Genomic DNA, 6,583 nt, shown 5'->3' on the forward strand with positions numbered 1-6,583 from the left:
ATGTTAATTATAAGTTCGGATTAATTATACCAATAATCATTTAACTTTGCATTCTGTTACTGTTTGTTCACTAAATTTTGAAATATTACATGTTAGTCACTAATATTTTAAAACTGTTACTGCTAAGTCACTGAACTTTAAAATGTTACCTGCTAGTCATTAATATTTTAAAATCGTTTCTTATCCATCATTCATTAGTCATTGAACTTTAAGTTCACGAGTGACGCATGAGAAATAATTTTGAAATTTTAGTGGCTAATAAGTAATATTTTAAAATTCAGTGACTAAACAATAACAGTTTTGAAATATTAGTGACTAATAGGTAATATTTTAAAGTTTAGTGACCAATCAATAACAGAATGTAAAATTGAATGATTATTGATGTAATTAACCCTTATAAGTTCATTTTAGAGGTTTATGCACAATTTTGTTTGGCACAATTATATGCGCTATTGTTTTTATAAGAGTAAATTGTACTAAATTTTTTTGTAGTATGTGTCATTTATATAGAAATTCTTGTAATTTAAAAATAGCTTTATAGGTTCCCCTAGTTTATATATATATATTTTTTTTGTTTACACCCTTGCGTTACAAACTTTGTTAATTAAATTAAATTGAGCTAATTAATTTTAATTAAATTATACTAAATTAAATTTAAGTAAAACTAAAACATTAAAAAATTAAAAAATATAGGGTGGACCATCATTTCCAGTCGACTACAAGGAACCCATAGCCGGGCTTGATGGATAAGGAAAAACAAAACCCATTGTCTCTTGGCGATAATGGATTCTCAAAACAATCTGAGAACGATTGGCTTCAAGATGTTCCAGATCATTTTTAGAACGATCGTTCCAGATCCTTGCTAAGATCATTCTCAAAACGATTGTTCAAAATCTTCAGTGAGAACCTATTATTCAAGATCTTCCGGATTGTTCAGAGAATTGAGGGAAAGAATGAGAGATGATGATGAAGAAGAAGAAGAAGAAGGAGAATGGGCTCAATTTGGCCATCATCTCGATGATTTCGCGAAGAAAATGATGGAGAAGCAGAAGCAACAGCACATTTTGGAATCATCGACGGAACAAGGTTTGATTCTTCTTCTTCTTCTTCTTCCCTCTTGTCATGAAGCCATTGCCGGAAGATGATGGGTGTCTGAGAGGATAAAGCCAAACGATGGGCCCATTGCCGGAAGAGAATGGGTGCTTTGTCACCGAAGGAAATGGTGGCAAAAGTCAATTTTTTTTTCTTCGATTCTATATGTCAATTTTTTTCTTTGATTTTTTATATTTCAGTTTGATTTAAATATAATTTAATCAATATTAATTAACTTGTTTTAATTTAATTAAGATTTAGTTAACAAAGTTTGGGACAGATGGGTATCTGAGTAAAAAATATAAATTATAAAAAAATTTATAATTTATACTTTCAATCTCGAGTATGAAGTAGGCCCTGGCGTTGGTCGGTTCCGAGAAGTTGATGATGCGTGGGTGGGCTATTTGGGGTGGAGAGAGAACCATAGGAAGAAGAAAAAGACGAGGTGGCCAGAGAGAAGGAGAACTTGGAGACGCCAAAGGATGAAGCCTTTGGTTTCACGCACACGTTGAAAAAGTTGATTGAGAGAGAAGGATTTTGATTGGTGGCATTAATGGACAATATTAATGCCATGACTGAAAGTAAAATAAGATTACTACGGATAAGTAGCGTAGTTTAAAATTTTGAACTTTATCCCGATCCCGATAATTGGATCAACGTCGAAATTAAATCATTCACATACAAATAAAAATAAATCTAACCTTTAGATTTTCGAGTCGTTCACAGATTCGAGCCGTCCAAGCATCCGGCCTCTAACTCATTATGTGTGGCATACGTCTGTTGGTAAGGAGAGCGGAATAAGAGTACTACCTCTTTCTCCTTTTTGCGGCTTGTGTATGGACGAAAAAAAACGTCCACGTTTCAAATCGATGCTAAAAAGAAATGGGGGCATTTGTTTTTCAACTCTTGAAAAACTACAAAACTAACCATAATTTTGGGGTAACTCATAAAGGGATATTTATAGAGAAAACATCATAGGGTTTCTTAAACTCTAATGGATTGGGCTAGCCATTAATCCTAGTTAAACTAGAATCTTAAGTGGGTTTATTTTAGTCCAACTAAAAATATAATTAAGTGGCCCAAATCCATTTATAAAATATTTAGCCCAAATCTAATTCAAGTCTAAATATTTATTATTTCATATTTGGTTCAAATCTAATTTAGCCCAAATATAATATTTAATATTTGGCCTAAATCTAATTAAGTCCAAATATAATATTTAATTTAATATTTGGCCTAAATCCAATTTAGTCCAAATATTAACTTAAGTCCAAATATATTTTATTTCTTATTTACCACTCCAACAAATAGAAAATTATTAAATTAGAAACTCCTTTCTTATTTAATCAATTGCCATTTTAGGAAACTCTTTCCATTATGACGACCCCTCGTCATATCGACGTCATTACGTCTATTTATTCTTTTTTCATAAGAACCTACGACAGCATAACTTCTTGCCAAAGTGTCCCACTTAACCATACGTCCGCTCTCTTGGTTTAAGCCAGGGACCATGGCTATTGCATATGACTCATTAGGCTTCCGTATATGTTGGCAATGTGTTGGTACAAACACATAAGACAATATTGGCCTCTAGCAAGGCGTCATGCCTACCCAATTATTCAGAAGGATTCATAATCCGCAAATAACCTTTCATGAGCATGGTTACCGTGTAATTCGATCCTTTCATCAATGTATTTTATGTGATCTCAAGTATGGCGATGTGCTGCTTGATTACGATCACATGAGTTTTCTTCAGTCATCCGAATATCTTCACTTAATAAAAAGTGAATCAATAACTCCTTATTGATCTCTTTCACCATGGCCATGGATTTAAAGTGAATATCCACCGAAGACGCCTTAGATACATCATCCTCTATCAAGAGATAAATGAGTCCCATCTTGGCTATGCACCCATCACCATAAGCCTCGCGATATGCCCAATGATCGCCCACATGCAGCCTTTATCTAGGCCCATCAAAATGATGTCAAAGCATACTGGTCTTCTTATGAGAGGACCTTGACAACCTCAGATCCAAGGATTAGTTACACCCATCTCGTATGAGAATACCATTAACTTATAACCAAAATGAATTCTCATGGCGAGTCATGTCCAGTGACACATTCTCCAACATTGGTCACCTATGTACTTGTCTAGGCATCCCTATGCCTATGGGTGTGAGACCCCCATTGCTATCACATAGCAAAAACATAGTACATACAAGTCTTACCGCAATTGTCAATGTCCATTCTTGACATTGCTACAACTTGAGACGTTTAATGATATCTATAAACTGTGATGCATCATCTCACATCTTTATAGATTAATCACAGTATACATCATATGGACTTCTATCTAGTTTGATTCAGTTATTACAATAATAACAAAAAACTAATATAATGACTTCTTGTGAATTTGAACAACTCCTTATTCAAATAATAAACATAATTACAATTGTCAATGTACATCATGCCCAATCTGATTAGATCTAGAGCACCTACACTAACAATGACAACTAATTATTAGTTACTTGCACAAGAGATTAAGGTTCAATATTTAAGACATTATCTCACATCCTTCATCCCGTTGATACACAAAATCTATATCACCAAGCCTATTTACTTTAAATATATTAATGTAATAGTGTGTGTTTATCATCCATGATAATCAAATTTTATTTTATTATATTTAATAGTAAAAAATAAAATCTAAAAGATTTGTAAACAATAATTGTTGTTCCACAAAAAAGATGAGAAATGAAAAAAATTTGGCTCATCGTGAAGTCGCTTCACCGCGAGCAGCCAGCAATAAGGCGGCTGGATGATAGCTGCAAGGGCTAGCCTTGCGGCAAGCACTGGTCTTGAGGCTGAGCTGCCTCACGATAGCCTTGCGACAAGGGGCTAGCCTCTAGGCGCTCCCTCGCGGTAGCTTTGTGGCAACCTCTCTCTTCTTTTGTTAAATTTGACCCATTTAGTAATCATCACGTGTCAGTACCAGCCAACCTCGAGAGTTGTGCCCTATAAATACCCAACTATAAGATAATGAACAGGACTTCCAATTTCGATAAAATTTAGACACTTTGAATCCATCTTTATTGTTTTCATGAATAGTTATTGGAATTCAAGACTAACTTTGCCATCGGAGGGTCTTCACGGGGAAAGATTCCCGCGAGCCTTCTGACCCATTTTCTAAGCATCAACAGGGCCAAATCCTTGTGGCGAGACTTTGCGGCGAGACCAAATCCTTGCAGCAAGACCTTGCGGTGAGACTAAATCCTTGCGGCCAGACCTAACGACGAAGGAAAAACCTTGCGGCGAGACTTAGCGACGAAGGAAAAAGCTTGTGGCGAAAAGCTTGTGGTGAAAACCTTGCGGCAAAAAGGCTTGTGGTGAAGACCTTGTGGCAAGAAAACTAGCGGCGAAGACCTTATGGCAAGAAAGCTTATAACAAAGACCTTGTGGCAAAAAGGCTTGTGACAAGAAGGCTTACGGCAAAATCTTGTGGCGAAGATCTTAAGGTAAAAAGGCTTGTGGCGAAGACCTTGTGACAAGAAAGCTAGTGGCAAAGACCTTGTGGCAAGAAATCTTGTGGCGAAGACCTTGTGGCAAGAAGGCTTGTGGAGGAGACCTTGTGGCAAGAAGGCTGGTGGCAAAAAAGACCTTGTGGCGAAATCCTTTGTGGCGAGCGTCATTTCGGCAAACTCCTTTAAGGCAATTTCTCTTACGGTAACCTAACTTCACTCGGCAACGAGCTCGAGTGGAGCCCACATCATAAATTTTAATTGTTGTATTCTTAGCAACAATAATTTAGCGCCATCTATGGGAAATGCAATAAAAAGCCAATCTTAACACAAGATGCCGAGAGGGACAAGATCAGCCGGTTAGGCGAACCCGCCTAACCCAACCCAAATGAGCTCTCGTACCAGGATTGGAGCCACGAAAGGCCCCCATCAAGTTCACTCTATAGTACCAAAATTTTCAATAGATCACTCTAACAACGAAGTATGTTAAAGGGAACTTTCTTGTGCTCGAATGCAGCCAGACTACCGAACTGGGAGGCATAGAGCGTTCAGAACAAAGAGAAGTACACATAGCTGGATTGAGTAGATATGCGATAGGGCAAGAAAATCAAGTCCTACATACAGCGCCCGCTAGTCAGGAACAACACTCCTTTAAGCAATCTTCAATTCCAAATGGAAACCTCGTGGTGATTTCAAGGATAGCTCCACCCACAGTCTTACTCTCAGATTATGAACTATTGCGAAAGAATTTTGAGCAGTTAAAACAATAGAATGATGAACTCAGGATGAACAATGAGGAGAATATGAGAAGACTACAGGGAGTTATTACTTTGTTACGTGAACTAATGCCGGACATTCACACTCCCCATATTGGACAAATCGATACGAGGGGAGAACACCAAAGATCCCAAAACAACCCTCCAAGGGCCCCTCGGCAGGGGATAAGAATTAAAACTCCAGGGTTGAATAATAGCCAAGTCCTAGAAATAACATACTCGAGAAGGAAATATGGCAAGAAGGAAAGAAAAGCTCCCATGTATAAAGAGACAGTAGAACACACCTACTCAAGAGTTCCTTATGACCCGTCTCTTTGCTAAAATGAAGCGGAACAGGAAACACTTAGCGCATCTGACATCAAACGCCTCATAGAAGAGGTGCTAGAGCAGAAACAGATAATGATGGTGCCAAAGGTAACTCCCCCAAAAAGGTTTCCTCTATCTGAGGAACTCCAAAAGCAACCAGGGTTCGAATTGCCACAACTTTCAGTACACTCAGGAAGAAAGGACCCTAAGAAGCACTTACAACGTTTTAATGCAGTGGCCATGTTACATGGATAGAATGAGGTCACTAGGTCCAGGGCTTTCCCACTCTCCCTGGGAAGACAAGCTCAACAATGGTTCACTGAATTACCAACAGGACATATACGATCATTTGAACAGTTGAAGAAAGAATTCCTAAATGCATTCTCCATCTATCTCCCGAAGAAGAAGAGTGCAATATATTTAATGAGCTTATACCAAAAGCCTAATGAATCCCTAAAGCAATACATCGAGCGATTTAGAGTCGTGACGTAGGAAGTAAGGAGTCTCCCAATCAGATTAGCGGCATCAGCCCTGCTTAACGGAACTGTGTACGCCCCGCTTAGAAGATCCCTAGCCTTCTTTGAGCCAAATTCTATGATTAAATTATTCGACCGAGTAGAGCAGTTTATCGTCCAAATGGAAATTTTGGACGCAGGATAAGGTAGTAGAAGAGGAAGGGAAACCCAGCTCGAATTGCGAAGGACCCTACAAAATTCAGAAGGTGTTAGGCCCCAACATGTGCATATTACAGACGCTATAAGGCGAGGTAAGAAGAAAGCTTGGAACACTGTGAACCTCAAGAGATACTTCCTAGCTTCACCAATCATTAACCCCAGGGAAAGGGACGAAGTGTGAGACGCAGAGCCGAAACTGTCACCAGAAGCATTACTT

This window comes from Diospyros lotus, chromosome 2 (genome assembly GCF_014633365.1).
Source record: "Diospyros lotus cultivar Yz01 chromosome 2, ASM1463336v1, whole genome shotgun sequence".
Lineage (NCBI taxonomy): Eukaryota > Viridiplantae > Streptophyta > Magnoliopsida > Ericales > Ebenaceae > Diospyros > Diospyros lotus.